Source organism: Mastacembelus armatus, chromosome 21 (genome assembly GCF_900324485.2).
Source record: "Mastacembelus armatus chromosome 21, fMasArm1.2, whole genome shotgun sequence".
Lineage (NCBI taxonomy): Eukaryota > Metazoa > Chordata > Actinopteri > Synbranchiformes > Mastacembelidae > Mastacembelus > Mastacembelus armatus.
The window spans coordinates 17473166-17493906 of record NC_046653.1 but is presented as its reverse complement, the minus strand read 5'-3'; the positions used below and the strand labels follow the sequence as shown (position 1 = coordinate 17493906).

At 37.8% G+C, this 20741-nt stretch overlaps 1 protein-coding gene across 1 annotated transcript in view; it reads left to right on the top strand.

Annotated features, from left to right (window-relative positions):
* The first annotated feature begins 8866 nt into the window (after positions 1-8866).
* Positions 8867-20741, top strand: part of nck2a (NCK adaptor protein 2a) — a 30671-nt gene continuing 18796 nt past the window's right edge. Inside the window, exon 1 of the mRNA XM_026294807.1 lies at positions 8867-9101. The gene's annotated coding sequence lies outside the window, so the exon portion shown is untranslated. The remainder of the gene's footprint in view (positions 9102-20741) is intronic.

The window sequence follows — 20741 nt, the reverse complement described above, 5'->3', positions numbered from 1 at the left end:
TTTTATGTAATGATACAATATTCCTATCCAGCCTGATACATGATGGGAAAAATGGCAGGTCAAAAGTCAAAAACCACTGTCCTCTGAGATTTGTTCCTACTCATATGTCTTATCTGTCTTTGCCTCTCTATATTTCTCCTCACTGGGGAATACACATTCAAGCCTGGTGATGATGACAGACACCCACATGGCCCCTAAGAAAATTTTAGCACTATTTTATGGTCACCGACACTCTCTTGTTCACACTGCTGCAGCCCCCTACCGTCCCCACTCATGCTCATTCCAACTCTCGCTCACTCTGAAGCAGGTTTTCCTGATCCAGGGGTTCCTGGACACCCTCCAGTGAGAAAATGCGTCAGCAGTGTTCCACTAAGGTTCAAGTGGTCTATTCCTAGCATGCCATAAAGAGTTTGCCACTTTGAATCAGTTGAATCAGTGTGTGTGTGTGTATATTGTGTCTTGAATGTATTTCTGTTTTTATGTGTTAAATAATGTGTGGAAAAGGTTCTTTTTTCACACAGTCCAGACTGAAATACATACTCGCTGGATTGCCATGACATTTCCTACAGCTACCAGGCAATGAATCCTATTGACTGTGGTGATTCCTGTCTTTTCCTATAGCAGCACAGACAGACTGACGTTTGTGGTTTTGAGTGGAATATCTCAACTACTGGATCGATTGCCATGAAATTAGGTACTAATGTGTTTAATTACAGCTTGACAGAGTTCCCAGTATGGCCCTACTCTACTCTTTTAATCTTGTTTGGCTGTTGGAAGGATGAGTAGTTAGCAGCTTTCATATACAAGCAATGTATTTCTCTTACTTCATTTCAGATAATCTGAGGAGTTTTATTCTGGAAATATGGACTTTTGTCCATTTTTCTGATTAGATGTTATCATCGCAAACTTTCATTGTCTAACTGTAGATATTATCTTAGCACTTTTTTCATGAATGCCACTCTAAACAGGTTTGAATCAGGCAGTTTGGATAAACAGGAAGCGAATTTAAAGTCAGATGACCGTTTTTCAGACAGACAGAAGATTTGATTTGATTTAATTTGGTTACTCTGCCTGTAACAGACACGTGACAGCTTTTGGTTCATGTTTTCAATGTTTATGCTTTAAGGACAAACTGCATCAAACTTGAGGACAGTTCCTCTTATAGGCCTATTACCAGAGCATACACGACAGCATTATTATAATGCAGTGTGGGAAACAATCACTTCAGTTCACCTAATTTCAGACATGGTGTAATTAATACCTAATTAATACGAAACTATTTTATGCACAGCTGAAACATTGCCCAAGACTGTACTATCATGCCCTGAGTCCTTGCCCCTTATCCCCCAACCCTCAGCCTTTGCTTCTTTATTGTGTTGACCCTCCCCCGCCCTGTGCTGTCTGCATTGAGGCCTCCAACTCAGCTGCTAAGGCCAGGGGATAAAGGTGCAGCTGTCTGGTCCCAGCAAGGCTATCGTGATGCTAAAGCCTACTGCTTATTTCTGCTGCAAATACAGCCATGTGGAAAGGTCAAGCCAGGCAGACCCCATCATCACTAGTGGACTGTTAATCATTAATGCCACAGCAACCAATTGGACTGGAATTTCTCTTGGTCATCCAAGGTCCAATATGATACTCTGGAAGAACTTCACTGTGAGGCCTGTCGCACTGATTGAAATGAATCCCAACCACTGACTTTAAAGAACATGCAGCGTCATAATGAAGGTCTCAAATGAGCGATTCAAACTGCTGAAGAGGAACAGAATCATTTTGCAGTCCCGCTGTGGGAATATGGTATTCTTACAACTTAGCAAGTGTCCAGCAGGAATCTGTTTATAACTCTCATAGGGTTTTAATTTGATATTTAATATTGACTAGATTAGATGACCTGCATAAAAGGAATTCTTAGTAAATATGGCATAAAAAGGGGAATACAGTGTATACAGTGGGAATAAAGTACAGGTGCCTCTAAATTGTAATGAAATACATGAGTAAATATAGACCCTATTTGGTTACATTCCGCCATGGAAAAGATCCGCTGATTCTCAGTAGATTTATTACAAGAGGCATTCGCTAATGCAAATGTTCTTCCATCCATTTATCCATGCATGCTTGAACCCATCCCAATATGCATTTGGGAAGAGGCACCTGAATGTTCAGAGACATCTCAGCAGGAAAAACAAACCTTTTAAAATAAAAACTAAAAGTTACTCAGCTGTTGCACTTGAAAAAAATACTGTAATGGTCCTTAAAGGGTTAAAAATATGAAACTAGACTATGATACCATTCTCCGCTCAGTGTGGTTGCTTGGTCACCTGAGACTGAATTTATGATGATGATTAAAAGCCTCCCGTATTCATTTTCACGCTTTCTTTCTGTGATGCCCATTGCACGGACGTGGGTCTATATATGACACAGCAAATCCTCAGTCATCTAACCTGGTGTTGTGTTTCCAGACTCTTAAATCCTTGTAGAGACTGGGCATGTTTCAGCCCCAGTAGTCACTGGACCCTTTATTTAGATGCTGAATTTTCTTTTTGTTCCTTTTACCTGCACATTCCCTCCACTCATACTCTATATACAGTCCCACAGAAACCCAACTAACGTCGACACGTACTAGATTACAATGACCTGCTTCATCAGGAGTCATCTGGATGTTACTGTGACATTTAAGAACACACAACACAGCTTTATAGGGGTTCTTGAATTTCCCTTTGGGGATTAAGAAAGTTTATCTATCTGTCTATCTGTAAAACACATGGAGAATCTTGAAAGGTATAGCAGGATTAATATTTTAATGTGGAAAAATAGTTGTCAGTGATGTAAGGTAATTTAATTAGCAGCTATGTTATTCTTACAGTAAAATACTTTTACGAGCATTTATTTTGTGGCATGGGTGGGAATACTTGAGAATTTGTTCTTCTTTCTCTAAAAGGTTTATTTTTATCTCTGTTTTAAATGATGCCTCAGTATAAAACCCAGCTCTTCTAAATTAGATTCCCTCAAAAATGTCCCAATCATAATACCTTAGTTGTTTCTCCTGTGTTACTATTCAAGGAAAGCGTAAAAGACTGCAGGCAGTCTCATCTGACCTCACTTAGCTGGACCACAACTGGGCCCCTCTGTCTCTGGCTGCATTTATCTTACTAAATCTGTCTGCAAAGCAAGGACAGCTGTCATGGTGGCACTCTGGCAGCTAGTACCAAGCCCCCATCTCCTAGAACACAGATCCAAAAGGATCTGTAGCTGGGAGTGAAAGGAAAGATAGAGGCTAAAGGTGTGGTGGCAGCTGGGGGCCAACTGTGCCTGACGGTCCCCGCTCTGTAACGCTGTTAGGCTGTTAGTCATTTGACTATTCTGATATCAAATACATATTGGTTTGGTGGAATGGTAAAGGTAAAAGGCCTTTAGACTACCAGACAGAGTTTTCAACTACAGGACACCAGGAGAATGGACAGAAATGTGCAAAAAATGAGCTTTATACTAGTCATAGTATGACAGTGACATATAGTGCTGTTTCTGCTGTTTTCAGTACAGCAACATTCTGTCTGTTGCTGTTTTTGAACTATTGCATTGTTTTTTTATACCAAATACTTTCATCATGACTCAACAAATACCTCCTCTGACAGACCTTTTTTTTCACAGCTGAGCTAACAGTAGTTTATTTAGAAACCAGTGAGAGGAAAGCTCTTATGCAAGAAGATATTTTTTTTTCCCGGTGACAATGATGATTCAGTATCTTAAGTTTAACTTGTTAAAAATGTGTTCATAGTATTGAACAGCTCTATGTAGCACAGATTCTCTCCAGTACGGAACAATACTCTTTGAGGCCCAGTTAATGTTAAATTTTAGTGTTCTTTCCATTTCATTAAATTCCTATAGAGTCTCCAACAGCTCTATCTGTGGTCTCAGTATTGTGCAACTCCATATTCAGTATATTCAGTGTTTAAATTTGATTCACTATCACAGGTATTATATGAGGTAACACTGTTGTTCCTTCTGGCACTCCCTTTACATATTGTGTAATGGTACTAGGCATTCATCCTTATTGCCTCATATTATATTCGAATTTAACAATTTTCGGTGATTTGTTTATCTGTGATTCTGTTTATCTGTTTGTGACAGTCACAATCATGACTGACCTTGGAAATGCTCTGTGGGTAAAAGCAAAAACAGCTTCAACTGCAGGTTTTAATTAAATTCCATTCATTAGTGTTTTTACATAGCCACAGTAAGAGAATCGCTGAAAAATACATTATATTAATCTGTAACTTAACTCAGTAACTTGAAAACAGAGATCTTTGTAGCGTGGTGAGATCACGTGATGGCACTCTGTGTGATTTTCATTAATGTGTCTGAAAGGATCTCTTTCAGCAGTCTAAATTCAAGCCTCCAGATGGTTTTCTCAAAAATGTTTAAAGATTATCTAACCTAATTATGTCCACCAGGCTGTGCCACGCAGCTTAACCAGTGGGTAACTGAAAATATTCCAAATATTTTCACTGACCTTAGTAGAAAACAATAAAACAAAGTTAAAGCCTGTTTAGGTCATCAGCAATACCATTAGCTTCCACTGTACCTGTGATAAACATGTTGCCAATGTAATGATACCAATAAACTTGTTAACAAATCTGAACAAATCTGAAAACAATGTACCCAAATTCAAAATTTCTTCTCTATAACAACACATTTATTGCACAAAAGCATTTTGTTCATTTGGGTAGAGTGATATAACGTTTTTAGATTGGATTTGTGTCTTCCTTCAAAAATGACCAAAAAGTTGAGGAGTATATTTTCTGTTGTGTATGCTACAAAATGACAAAACAGCAGTTGCTATGTTGTAAGGAACCTGAAACACTTTGCACAGATACAGTCAGGAGACTTAAAACTTAATTTGTCAAGTAGCACTAGGTTATCAAATAAGAGTTACTTTATCTTCATGGCTTGAGTTTTTTTTTTTTTTAGTTTTTTTTTTTTAGCTGCATTGAACATTGACAAAGACAAAACAAGCATGCGGGAGGGTTAATATATTTTAGTTTACAATGCACAGCTTGTATAAAAATAAAATCATGCATATATGCAATTTTACACAAATTGAAAATGTGTAAGACTATATTCTGAAAACAATTAAAGGAACAGTTTGCATGTATGACAATGAAAACAAATATGATGTGTTTTGCATCATAATTGCATCATAAATATTTACTAATATAATTTTACATTTTGTTTGGTCTGGAGGCCTCAGAATTGCAAACATTGCACAGAAGCCACTGAATCGCCACATACATCATCACTCAAAGGCAGGTGGACTTAAAGACGGACCCCGTTCTGCCAAAATAAACATCTAGTTTCATCAGTGTTGTAACTGTAGCTCTGCTACGCTGCAGGCCTCTCAGCAGTCACTCAGTGGGATGATTTGGCGTAGCTGCTGAGGATATGAGGGCCAGGGACCTAAAATGGAAAACATCCTGGTTATAGCAGTAACAGATAGAGTGTTGACAAGTATTAGTCAGGCTCAATTAATAAGTCAAGCTCTTCTTGGGCTTCAGGGGAACAAACCATTGGAGTGATTGTGTACTTTTACAGCAGCTTTGACTTTGCTTATTCTTACATAATGTTACATCTCAGTCACATGCCACCAAATTTTATGCTAAACTAAAATCAATTTAATATGAGCAGCTGTACATCTGGTAAAGGAGCAGCATGCAACTCTTTCCAGTTATCCTTGAGTTGGTTGTGTTAAACAAGCCCGTGGTAAAACGTGGATCTCATTAAACAAACATGGCCTTCTACTTATTCATTTAATTTAAGGGTGGATGACTCCAGTTCTCCAGAGCCACTGCCCTGATTATTTTATCAACAATCATGGGTCCACCCACTGCTGATTACCTGGATCAGGTGTGTTCAGCCAATCAGAAGCTGGAAGATACCATTTCACTTTGTCTTCTCCCACTCCACCCTCATCTAAGACGGTATCTTCTGGCTTCTGATTGACAGAACACACATCAGCAGTGCAGGGCAGCGATAGTTGGAAAAAAAGCAGGACAGTGGCCCCTGAGGACCAGAGCTGCCCACTCCCAGATCTAATTCCTTTCTAAATAACTTGACTTATTAGTGCATGAAAGTTATCGTCCATTTTGAATGAGAGTGAAGAGGTGCACATGGCTAAAATTTCACCAGTGGGTTGGTTATTTTAACTTTGTGACACTACAGTGATGGTCCAGTAAAGACTGGTATGTGTGGCATGCATGTTTTATTATGGAGACAGTGTACTTTTATACCAGGGGCACTCTGCCCCCTTGTGATAGGAAATTCAGCACTTCAAGAGCCAGACGTCTAAACAACAAACAATTTTATTGATATGATTTTGCTCATGGACATAAACACATTGTTTTTCCCTGAAACCAATAGTATCAGTTTCATAACAAAGACGCTAACGTTGTGTATGGCATTACTCCTCTTTCCAGTGTAGGAATAAGAATTAGACATGAGGAGGCGCTGTGGAACAAGGAAGAAGTAAACAGCTTTGCATCACATCTGTCTTAACTGAACTGTTAAATAAATATTACACCAATCGTTAGAAAAAAAAATGTGTTTTTTAATGAGCTAAATGAGTCTGTTTAGATTTATTTAGATGTGTGTAGTAGGTGGCGGAGCTGACACTGCCTGTCATTGTAGATAACATGATATCATCACATCCTCTCTCTCAGTAAGTAAGAACAAGGATGTGATGTAATCTTCTAGTTTGTGGTTTAAATTTAGATGACGCTATATTAATCTTAATTTCATGGTATGCCACAAAGACAGCAAAAAAACAGGAAATCAGATAACAAAAGATAAAAAAGACTCTTCATTTGCTAATTTTTACTTAAAAATACAATATATACAATGTATATATACAATATATTACAAAATATAAACAAGAAAAAATTATTTCTTGCATTAATTTACCAGTACATGTACTTGAAATATAGGATTTTAAAAATTATGATCAAAATTTTTAATGAGAATAGAGAACAGGCTTGACTTGGGATTCTCACAGAAAAGCTCCTCTGTGTCTGCTTTGGCTTCACACCTGGAACAAAAACAGGCCATTATCATGGTTTAGTTGGATGTTAGTTTAGTTTTAATTAATTTTAGCTTGGTGTAATTAACTGCAAACTGAGGATATTTTTATTTATCATAAAACTGGTTCTCACACTTCAGTTCACAATTAGTTTAATAAGGTTACTTCTATTATCTAAACAAATATTTATTTTTTTACTTCCTCTTGTAGTTGGTCTAATTTCCATAAAGCAACAAAAATGATTTATTAAATACTTGAATGAATGCATTTTATTGAAGCTGTAATATTTATTTATTTATTTGGTCTCTATACTCTTTTCCAAATGTGTAGACTTGAAAATGTACGTCTTGATAAATGAGCTTATACAAAGCATTGTATTAATCAATATGTATTCCTTCCATTTATTGATTTCATGAAAGGGAAATCTTGACATAGACTGTGGCAGGATGACGTGACCTCTGTGAGATTTCTTAAAATAATCTTCTGTCATAAAAATGTTGGAAACAGATGAACGTCCATAAAACAAAATCAAACATAGTTCCCACTGTCATCAACAAGGGGCGATAGAGACCCCCGGATTCGGCCCGTATTCCTCTGGCGTTGTCCTGTACTCGTCCCGGTGTTGGTGACGTCACCAACGGGACCGGCAGTCAAGCTTCTTGGAACCAGCATGTTCACAGCGGAAATAATGGGGTGTTCAGAATAAAAGCGTCTTTTCTATTCAGTAGCTCGTTTAATGCATATTTCTATATAATCCTGGAAGTAAACTACAGAGTAGGAACAAATAGAATAAATATTTAATTATGCAAGAATAACAATTAATAAATAATAAAATAGAGTTAGGCATAATAGAAGTCAAAATCATCAAAACATTACACTGTACTACTCTTTATCTGCCATAAATATAATGCCATGTCCAATTCACGTGTAGACTGCTGTTTATGTGTATCTTAAGAACCCAATTGGTACATATTCAAAAACTGTGTAGGTTATCAATATAACATGATACTTTTTTATGTGTTACACTGTTAACGTCAAACAGTTGTAAGATTGTAAATTGGAAGGTATTTTATTCTGTTCTTTCACTGTACCTATGGCGTAGAATTATTTATTTTGTAAACCACTTGTCACTTTCCAAGGCCTATCATTAACATTGCTCTGTTTGGATAATGAGTACTTTTATTGGATACTAAGTATATTAGATAGCATATTTTAATGATTAGTGCCAAAACTAGATTACTAGCTGCACAAAGTGATCACTTGCCCAGGTGCATATCGTTTGAGTAGATCATTTGATTAACTTCAGATTTGATGCATTAAAGCACACTGTCAATCTCTTTGTTAAACTCTAGCTTTAAAATCTTAATTGACTTTATTTGATCTTAGTTTTATTTCGGTTGTGTAAGTAAAGTTGTCTACTATAAGATTTCTTTCAATGTTGTATGGAAAGTAGTTACTGCACAGAAAACGACAGGCAAGGTTTAATTATTAATTACTGCATCACAGAAGTGCTGTTGTAGTACTAGTCAAGTAATCATTTCTTCTCTGCAGTACTGACTAGTTTCTAGGTACCTATGGAGATAATGACACTACTATGTACTGGTGCATAATAAAGGTCCATCAATAAATCAATCAATAAATATTTTTTGCTGACGTCTATCGAAGTTTTTTTTTTTTTTAACAGTTCTTTTACAGCAGAACCAGCAGTTCCTTTATTCGGGAACGCCGCAGTACTACATCCCGGTACCAAACGCTGTTTTATTTTGAAAGTTAGAGCGGAAGCCCGTTGACTCTCCTACCTAGCTTGGAGCTGGCCGTGAGGTGGAGGCAGTCAGCCTGCGACAGAAAAACAAGCGAGGATAGGTCGAGTCGGTCCGTTTTCTACAAAGAAAGAAGACTAGTGAAAGCCAGGGATATGTGAATCTTCGAAACACGTCATTTGGTCGCTTTTACGCGGGCTCAGTTACTTATTGTTTGGTGTTCTGGTTTTCATTTCGGCGTGTTGAGCTCGTCGCCGTTTGGAGTGGACACTAAGGTAAGCCCCTAACCGCAGATGAACTGTGTAACTTGGTGCACTTGGACGGACTACTTTGCCCACTTAGATGCTGTTTAACCCTCCGTTTTGTGTTTTTTGTTTGGTTGCGACTTTCTAAAAACCACAAACAGTCGTAAAAGTTGGGACAGAAATTGTATCTTACTCGTGTCACTTTGTGGATTTGATGCTGGGTCTTTGTCCACTCAGAGGTGGGTTGTTAACTAAACATTGTGCTGGAGCTCGGGGTGCCTGGCGTTTGTGTTTGTTTGCGGTTGAATTTCTCAATCTTTTTGCCTTAATTTTTCATTCTTGCAACTAAAACTTGAAGTTTAAGTGTATCCATTTATCCAATTTTGTAATATTTGTACGGGGCCACTTCTTAAAGGCCTGTAAAACGCAGGCTACTATAGCAATCCACAAGCAGGTCTTCAGATATCAGTGTTTTCCAAGACATCTGTTGTGTGTAAGTCATTTTACAGGACTGCTCTTTATTTACATATTCTAAACAAGACTGTTCTTTCATTGCTGGAGTGCAGGTCGTGTGTCAGAGCGCCTGGTCCTAACGTAGCAGTTTACACAATGAACCCCATTTGCCAAAACACCATAGACTGGTGCCACATGCCGAGCTTATCTAGTGGCTCTTCATGGTAACTGCACCGTGTATCCTGCCTATTAATCCCACTAGATGGATGGATGCCTTGTCTTTTTTCTTTTTGATAGGGCTTGGAGTAGTTGGACAGCAATCATGTGTCAATTCATTATTTTATTCATATGAACAGACAATGAGTTTTTTTTTTTTTTTCAGCCATTGTATTTGCAGTGTAATTTATTTAGGTTACTTCAAGATCCAGGCAGTAGGTTTTGGTGCAGGTTTACTTGTATGGCACACCTATTGTGCAGACACACCCTCTGTCTATGACAAGGTTCGCTCAGCAATGACAGGTATGTGGAAGGCAATAATATACTGCTAGGCCTGTATTACAGAAACTTCCTATCTTACGTCATGAGCATAGAAGTTTCCAGGAAAAAAAAAAGAGACTGTTTTCTAACCATTTGCAGCATTTATGAAGCCAGACTAAACCTAGAAAGTGGATAATATAGGGAAAGATTTTACTTTTGACTTCAACTATTTTTACATTTTAAGCAACATTTGAATTCCTTTATTTGTAAAATAATTTTTACACAGTGGCATTACTGTGATGGTGACTCTAGTTTTAGGGGTAAAACACTTCACTCAGCTGGCAGTTTATAACGTACACCGTGCTAACACTAGTGCAGTCAGACACACACACACACACACACACAAACACACAAAAATCCTCTATCATGAAGGTGATGATGTTCAGTTTTCAATGAAACTGTTATAAAAAGATGTTGAATCAACTGTGTAATAGTTTTGGGAGGATGTAGTCTCTGATGCTTTTCAAATGTATTGTGTTGTAATGACAGTTGTTTCTTTTATATTTGTTATTTTGTCTACCTGCATCTATATCAACACTGGGCTAAAGAGCAGAAACACCTCTCAGCACAAACCAGACAGTATCACCTTCATGAAAGGCTTTTTCCTGGAGGACAGTCGTATTAGGCTGCCTTAGTTTTTAGCCAAGTGTTCCTAATGAACTGCCAACTATAAGCATAGTGATGGATAATGTAAATAATTGTTAGTTGCAACCCTGCAGTATGCTTTGGTATGGTGCTGCAGTAAGGTTTAGTCTTGTTTAAGTTATTTGTCACGAGGTCACGACTCATTCATGTCAACCATTTACTAGTTGGCCTACTGTTTGTAAATATTAAGATTGCTGATGTCAAATATACGTGAGAGCTCGAATCATAAAAGTTTTTTTTTTTTTGTTGCTCCAGCTTTTGTGGAGTCAGAATTTACTGATTTTCACTTTGTGATAAATTAAATATTTTGGGGTTGTGGACTGTTGGTTTGACAAATCAAGGCATGTGAAAACATTGCCTCGGGCTTGAGGATTTTGTGATTGGCATTTCATTACTTCCAGATGTTTTACAGACTAAACAGTTGTTGAGAATATAATTGACATGACTTAATTGTTTTATATTCAGTCAGTACACAGCTTACAAAGATTTAGCCCTCAGAGGACAGATAGAAAACCTTTTCACATGAGTCACTGTGAAACGCTTTGTCCTTACAGTGACTAAAACTAATGGTGCCTTCAGATGGACCCACGATGGCGTTAAATGTCATAAACTAAAGCAAGTTTTGTCAAAAATCTGTAGTTTAAATTATGATGGTTATTTTAAGCCATGCTGGATAAAGAGTGAACAACACCCCAGGTTAATGATAAATATGTTGATATGACTTCATAATGTGCAAAAGTAATTATAACAGCCTGTGTGTAATCATTAACAAAATCTCCAGGCTGATAAGAAGATCAAATATAGGTGTTAATGCCTGACGTTCATTACTTACACCTTGCAGTGAATTTATCACTGGTCTGATTCATAATATGTATTTTCTGACTGACTAAATGGAAACAAAAAAAAAAAAACTGGTACATTTTTCCATTTCCTCCAACATGTTACGGGCTATCTGAATGTAGCATCTGCCAAGTGACCAGCAGGTGATGGATTTTAAAGATTAAATAGGTTGGATACAAGATTATAACATCCTTTTCCTTCAGACTTGGTGTTAGGTATTGGTAGATGATAAAGCTAATCATGAAACTAAAAGTGACATTTATTCAGAAAAGATAATACTGTGCCAAGTTTAGTGAGTACAAATGTGGCCCTGTTGCCATTTTTGATTGTGGTTTTGCTTTTTATTGGCATCAGTTGAATAAGAAACTTTTGTGTTTTTTGTTAGTGTGTTGCCACACAGATGTGTCATGTGAGCTACATCTTTACAAATGAAATATAAAGTCAGATCCACTCTTTTTTTATATTTGATTGCACAGTCATTAGCTGAGACTAATTGCTTGTCTTTCTCTCATATGATGCTTAATGGGCCAAAAATTTCCTTGCACACTTCACACAAACAAATTATTAAATGTCACGCAGTGCCTCCCCTACATTTTGTGTTTGTGTGACGGTATTATGGCTCTGGCATGTGTGAACCACACATAATGCTATGTAAAATCTTCTATGCATATCAAAGTTTATGATGAGTAATAATCAAAATGTAGTAAGTAAAAGTCTGCTTTATCGTGTTTGTGCCCCTGGATTGCCTCTAGCAGTTCCTCAGGAAGCTATGATGTAGTAGGAAAAAAACACGAAATAGAGATCACTGTCAAAATTGACATTTTAGCTTTGTGGAAACTGTTTGTTTCCCTTAGGAAATTCTAATGTCTCTGGGAAAGGTTGAGGAATTAAGTGCTGTCACAGATGGAAACTTAGGAGTGATACTCATGAAGTACATTATGTTGGTAGTGAAATAAAGGCTGTCTCATCACCTCTGTAATCTGGGGAATGGGTAGATATTAGACTGATAGCTATGACATTTGCCCTATGATCTAGGAGGTGGAAGGATTGGGGCGCTACTAAGGAGACGTGAAAAAAGAAAACAAGTGAACATTGAACAGTTTTTATTTCTAGAATTGATATAGGCCTATAATTTCCTGATATTATTGGCAATTGCTGTCTAGACACACCAGTGGTGTGGCTTGAGGGTTGGTGGTTAGTAATCTGAACTACTACTTAGGTCCAGAAACAGTTATTAAAGGGACTTTAATGAAATGTGATACAGATATTACATACAACATTTCCTTTTGGGATGGATTCTGATAGTCACTTATGTTTTGGATCCAGTTCCAAGTTGTTAAAATACCCAGATTTATGGAGCTCCTTATTACGTCTTTCATTCACATTCTGTTTATTCTCTTTTACCTCCCTGTGACAATACAGACATTGGCAAGGAAGTAAAACCAGCTGATAACATAAAAATATGTGATAACTCCGCAGAGCTGCTTAAATGTTCTGTAGAAAACAACACAAACATGACATCTGTGAAAGCATAGTCATTATGAAAGAGAAAGGCCAGGCCTTTGTTTAAATATTTCTCAGCTCTCTAACATATTGAAATCAAGGACGTGTCAAATTTTTGATAACTCAACCTACCACTGGCCTTATGCTGTATTGTGACCTGCAGCAGTGCAAGAGTAACACCACCTTCATATATAAAAGTGCATTGTACATATTATATAATACCTACTCACTTAAATTAAAGAAGCCTTTTCCCAAGAATAATAACTCCACTGGTTTTTACTTCAGTGTTCATGGCTTCTGTAGCTGTAGAGCAGCCGCCTAGTGCAGAGCAAACAAACCAGGGTCAGGACAGGGTTAATCAGTGCCACAGAGCAGTGAGAAAATACCTGGTGCAATCCCTGCAACCATTCCCCACAGCAGAAAGCCCATGGTTCATATTTGAAAGTTCATTATCATAGTTTCTATTAGTGTCAGTGTCATGCTCGTATGGTAATTGGTCTCTAAATGGCAATTAAAATGACCAATTCTGTGATTAGAACACAATGTCTAATTCCCATCATCCTCAGCTGTACTTTGTGTTTATGTCAGTGTGCTAACATCAACAAGTAAACACTATCATTGCAAGAATGTTAGCATGTTGGTGTAAGCATTTAGCTCAACACTCTTCTTTGAATATATCTTCACAGAGCTTGTAGCATGGCTCTTCTTTTAAATGTGTATTAATATTTTCAGAGAATCCGCTTCTTTTTCTTGTAATTTCATACCTTTGTTTTTCCATGACTTTATTTTCTGCTTCTTTTCAGCAGTTTAGGGTTGTCTTTCCTGAGATTTTCCTTTGTTCCATTAATTTGCCCTTTCTTACTTCCTTGTCCTTCATCTCTTATCATACAGTCCCTTTGCCGCCACCCGGCTTGAATTCCTAATTCATGCTTCACAACTGAACTTAACAGCCTGCTGGTTCCCGGTGTCCCTATGTCATGACTGGGCACTGGGCCTAATCCTTCTCTGGGACATTTAGGGAGAGACCATGAAGGGAAGGGAAGGATAGATTGAGTGAGGAAGGGAGGAGACTGGGAGTGAGTGAAGCTGGTTATAGTACAGTGGTACAGTATTTCATTATACTGACGTGGTTCACAAAGCCACAGCTGTGGACTTAGTAATCTGTGGATACTGCATGATGATGGGGTGGGAGGTGATCACAGAAGTTAAGGAGTTGAACTTGAAACATGATAATGAAGTACATAAAAAAAGTGGGGGAGTAAGGATCATTTTATTCTAAAAACAGAAGAAATGGCAGCAGATTCCTGTAGTCAGCTGTGATGTTTGATCTCCAAACTTGGCAGTGTTTCTTAATTCATGAAAAGATACAGAAGATTTCTGTAAACCTCCTGAGGTCTTTAGGAAGATTGCTTTGCAGATTGGAAATTAGATTCCCCCTCCCACAACTGAGAAACATGGCTATAAATTCATAAACAGACCTGGAACTGCTCGTTAAGTTGTAATTGAGGATCAGCAGCTCCCCACGCTGTCCTTCAGTGTGTGTGGGGTTCATATTACATAGCAGAAAATTGGCACTTTGGGCCATGAAGAGACAGAGCGAGGGGTGAAACTCAAAACTTCTTAGCAGTACAATGTAGGAAAAAATTTGTTTAACACCTGAGTTTGCTCTCAGCACACTTATATAAAAAAAATAATATTAGAGCAGGAAAAATTAGTGGCTTAATAAAAAAAAAAAAAAATTCAGAAGTTAAAATTAATCAGCAACAATGACGACAATTAATTGATTTTTCAAAAATGGCAAATATTTACTGGTTCCACCCTCTCAAATATGAAGACTTACAGGCAATCTGAGTATGACACATTATGCTTTGGGAAGTTTTAATGACACCATTTACTATATTTTTGAATCACAAATCAATTTATCCTAAAAAGTCAATGACTCATATTCGGATTATTGACAAATACTGCGCACTAGTTCTGTATTCCCTAGATTTAGTATCTGTCAACTTCTGCTGAACTGATTCATTCGTCAATGTATAGGATAGCATGTGGTTTGAAAAACTGTGACATTGCAATGCATCAGCCTCACAACCACAAACACACTGTCAAATTTTTGTCTGATGCATCGTTTGCATATAAGCTTACAGCTGTTAAGAAATATGAACCCGACAGACATTGAGATGTTGTGCTAAAACATTATCAGAGCCAATGCTCTGCTCATTATGTCTGGCTGCGTCAGCTTCTACATCTGTTTACCACACCACTTCTCTTTTGTGGCTACAGTCTTTTTTTACATTACACAACTTGGCTTCCCTAGTAGTGTTTTTAAATCCAATTGAAAGTTTTTTGTGTAATATCAAGCTATCGAGCCATTATCTTTTATCAGGCTTTGTTAAACAGGCCATAAAATGGATTATCCATGCGTCGTGTCAAAAAACATTGTGACAGAAGGTGCAAAAAAAATAATAATTTACAGTTAGAAACTAAATCCTTAATAAGTAAATCATCAGTGACATTAGCTAACTCTGACAGTCCGGAGAAATGATAATGATTAGCTGCCTTCTTCAAAAACATTAGTAATAACAGACAGTTTTCATTGTCTAAACTTGTAAAAGTGGTGAAATAAAGAAATCTTATATTGATTAGAGTTTTTGACTAATGAAAAGAGTTAAGCTATTCGAGTTTGTTCTGTCATGTTGTTCTCTGCAGAGGCGTCGTGAGGCCCTTCATGCTCTAATTGATTTAATTAAGTGGACGTTTTCCCCTTTGGCTGTACTGATGCACGAACAGGCAGTATACAGACAAACATTGAGTTATCTTACCCAGGGCACAATTGCTTTGCTTATCTGTATTTCACAGAATGATCCTTGTTCCAAGTTTCCTTTAAAGCATCACAGCCCACGTTACATCCATCCCTCTGAGGTTCAGCCTCTTTAACAGTCTCTTATCATTTCTGCAGATGCCTCGGAAGGCATCATAAACATTATGATTCAAATTTATCAGGGGTTTTATATAATGAGCAAATGAATGAATTATTCACATACTGCTCACTTTTTGTGATGGGCAGACATATGCACTGGTGTCCTTGAATTTCAACTTTTTCAGTTATGGTTATTTTAATGTTAATTTAAGTTGAAACAAACCACGTGCCCTTGCAAAAAGGAAGTAATTGTATCTCCTCGAAATCTTTTCATATCTCAGAAATTACTTTCTAAAATGTTTTGTCTAGCGGAATTAGAAATTTAAAGTGTTTATACCTGATGTGCGGAAGGTGGAGTAAAAAGCTTGTATTCACGGGTCAGTATTTTAAGCTCATCACTTTAATATAAGGCTGTGTTCAGACAGAGTTTCACTCTGCATGAAAAAACACCACCCTTCTGATTCATATCTGACTCATTATCTCCAGTATTAAGAGGTAGCTTATGAAATGAAGTGGTCTGTAGTAAGTTGGCTACTATTGTAGTGTACCAGATGCAAATGTAGTCAAAATAACTTATTCTGCTTAATTTCTTTTTGAGGCTGGTGCCACAGATTTTAAACGTTGATTATGTTAAATATTAAACACTCAAAAATCCTGTCGAACCTCTTCCCCCTTTTTTTGTACTTTTTAAATGAAGAAATAGAGATGGGTCCTTGTAGTGCCACAAAGCGTTTTGTGTAAGTGTAAGGTTTGCAGCAGTGATTGCTAATGTTGAGCTATACAGTCAACATAGCAATGTGTTTTAATAATGGTAGAGTAGTGTTATAGCAATTTCAGCTTGGATGTGAGGTACATTGACCTGAGATGAATCCGAGCGTAGGGTGTGTAGAGCTTTGCAGGATTTCTCTGCTGATTTTACCAATTAGTGAAATAAGCTTGTTTTGCACTTTAAAGTAATGCACACTCTCAGCTCTCTGTGGCACATGGTGTGAAAACCTCTATGTTAAAAGCGTTATGGTAAAAATACAGCATTTTCATTATTTTCAGTCCCCTGAGAACATACTCATTGATGACCCGTGACTGAAGCCTGCAGAGAGAATTAGGAATGTGTTTCGAAGTAATTTCCCACAAGATAATTAAGAAATCTTTGTTATTAAGGGAAGTGCCTGAGCTATATACAGAAAAAGAAAGTGACTGCTCCTCAAGGCATATCAAGAGTGTGTGTGTTTGCTGGAACATGCATTATGGGAGGGATTATATGGCTGGAATTTAACTCTAGTGAAAACCGGCTGTTTCTACAATGCAGGAGCTAAACAATGTTGACAGAATTACACAATGAGTAAGACAAGGCACAACACAACCAAGCGATTGCAGCTTTATTTCAGAATCGGAAACCTGGAGGACTAAACTGCTAAACCTTCTGACTCGTGTCGTTGGATGTCATGGTTTCTGATCTTTGTCTTGTTTACAGGACTAGCCATGTAAGCCTGTGTTCAGACTTTCACTTTCAAAAGACACAGCCCTTCTGATTCATTTGAACTTGTGTTACACAGCAGGGTACGGCACCACGGGGAGCTCTTCCAAAACATCGCAGTGTTGTTTGGTGGAAAAGTTGGATCTGGTTTACCCTTCTCTGTAACATCATCATCTGACAAGGTGTTGCTTTGGCCATTCGTGTACATGCAAGCGCACATTCCTGGTGGATTGCTTTGTAATGTGAACTCCATATTTCTACTTTTTACCTGCAATTGTTGCTACAAGGATAAAATAAGCATCACCGTAACCTTCCAGAGTTAGAAAATCTTCAGTTTTCCGCTGCCCAATGAGCGTTAAACATTCACGGGTCTTTGACCCAAACAGGACCTCCTGGAAATTGGCTTACAGTACCTGTAGCAACACACTCCACCAGTTCAGCCCGTTGCATTTTTTTAAAGCAGGAATTTCTTTCTCTCTGAACGCTCACTAAATGAGGAGTTTTTTGTCCCTAATCTACAGCTGTGGTGCATTTATGAAGTAGTCACGATTGAATGGCTATTCACAGAACCATTTTCAGAATTCATTTTAATAATTTTGCTCTAAATATCTTTTAATATATTAGGGAAGATTATCAGTTGGATTCACCATTTCCAGTAATTTTTTTTTTACCATGTAAGCTTTGTCCTGAAAGTGCTGCTTGCGTGCATAGGAGAGATTTCACTTGCTGCATGGAGCAATATGATAGGTCTCCTTTAATCCATTTGCAACCCTTTCTCTCCTGCTCTCATTCTCTCAAGGAAATCTTGCTTTATTTATGAGTAGCACAGTTCAGCATGCTACAGTTCGTGAGAATTCAGTACTGTAGACATCCACAGTATTAGGCCTGTGCAGTCTCTATTTCTTGCTCTCTTAACGCACCCATAGCCATATACAAATGCTGCAAGACATCTGTTTACCCTATCTGCTGTTTTGCCTTTGGCAGAAGAACAATTGTCTGAGTGTGACCTGGGTATTTGTCAGCAGTGTGTGGAGAGCTGCCGGCACTTGCTGAATGTGGTGCTTCGGTGTTTTATGTGGCAGCAGTTCAGTGGAAAGAGTGATATCATCTTCATGTCAGAGAAGCAGAAATGCCACCCTGTGCTCCGATCACATTAAGTCACTGCAGCGGCATTGAGGTCTATCGTAAAACATCAAGCTATGGAATCCTATGGTGCAGAAAGCCATAAAGTGTACAGGGGGACTCGCAGGGTGAGAAGCAGTATAAAATGTTGAAATTATTAGCTACAGAAGGGAATGGACAGCATGCAGCCTCTTTTGGTCATCGGTTGAAGGTTAAAAAAAGTTATTTGTATGGTTTAAGTTTTACCACAAATTGTTCTTAAATTTGAGGGAGTATTTTATCAGTATAACATTCTTTGTGTTTGTGGACTTCTGTGTAACGCTAGAGGTCAAATGAATAATGGCTCAAATGAAAGAGGAACAGTTAAAAGTTGGACCTTAAAGTGGCTCTAATAGATAATTGTGTAACAATGTGTTAAAAGAGAGTGGAAATTAGTGTGACAGTGTGAAAGGGGTCACTCGCAGTGATAAACCTCGAGGGAATTATCACTCGCATCTGAAGCTCCTCTGTGCAGGCTAGGCTAAGCTAAACTGAGCTAATCAGCTCCAGGGTGAGAGTGCTATCAATCTGACTCTCATATTAGTATTCCTGAAATTTTGAACTCGGCTATTGCTCTTTCGTTTCTCTTTTATGTATCATTAAAATGAATTGTGTACGTGCATGCAGACTTTGATGATTGAAATGATTAACAAACTATTGATTAATTTTCAGTCTCTCAACTTATTAAATGTGCCCAAATTTACAATATACCTTCACGAAGACGTAGAAAAAGCAGTATAGACACTAAAGAATATAACATTTTCTGCTCGTTCTCTTTGGGTAGTTGTTTCCAATATTCCTCGACATAATCTTTTTCCATTGGCAGAATGTCATTGCAAAGGCCATGGTGTTCTCCAGAAGTTTGAATAAGTCAGTTCTAATACTGGGAATGAGTTCAAGCACACAATTCTTGTTTGGCCAGTGTAAAAAAAACATGGCTACCAAGAACTGACATGCATGTGGTCCATGTGTACATAGGAAAGGGCTGTAGCTTTTACAGAAAGTTTTCAACATGCTGTTCTGTTTCCCAATGATTCTGATGTCATCGCAGGGTTTTGCAACGTAGACAAACAAACATGGCAAGCAGGATATGCGTACCAACTCATGCTTCTTACAGAGAGAGTTCCCATGTGTCTCTGAAGGTCTGGATGAATTTAGATTGTTTCAGTCAGTTATGGAGAACAAATAACATCAGTAAAGGTCCTAGAAAATGTTTTATCTTCCCTCAAAATATTTGATTTGATTTTCAAATCTGAAAATTTGATCCTTCAATTTTTACATCGCAATTAGCTTTGGAAAGTTACAGTAGATATTTTTATCATTTGGTCCACTTTAACGCCATTTTCTTATGGCATCTTTCTTTGTCTCTTATCTCGAGCATTGACATTTGTACATGTGCAGACGGGATGCACCACAAATTTAAGATCCAACTATTGGTCTTTTGGTTGCTGATTTTTTTTTTTTTCCAAAATAGGACTGAAGTCATATGGTTTTTCAGATCATTAATATATTTTCTGTGTGTGTGTGTGTGTGTGTGTGTGTGTGTGTGTGTGTGTGTGTGTGTGTGTGTCTTTTGACATAATGAGACCATTACGGCATTGTCATTGAGACACATTTCCAGGATTTTATGCAAGCTCTCGGAAGGTGTGAGAAGAAAATAAGAAACTATAAAAGAATGAATGAACTGAATGTGTGTTCTTGGTCAGGATAAAGATGCGACTGTGGTATAACAGGATTTTCACCTTCAGTAGAATGACTTACACAATTCAGTTTGTATATTCTAACCACTCTCTTGGTTGGGGCGAAGGCTACTGAAGTATTCATTGTCACTCTTCATTGAACAGTTTAAGTAAATGGCCTGTGTAAATCATCGATATCTGCACTTGGATGAGGGCATTTGAAGGTTTGCATTGCGTGCAAAGTTTGCAACAGGTTTGCATTGCTTTGCACCAGTCTCTCTGTATTGCTCATCAGTCAGTTTTCTCTTGGGAGCCTCAAGGTAGCATCTGATCAAAGAGAATAATTCAGGTCCAAAGCCGGGGGAGGTGTAGAAAGACCGATGGAGCAGAAGGCACAAAGACAAGGTAAAGCTCATGCTGGGATAGAGCCAACAGTGGTGTGTGTTACGCAGGCATTT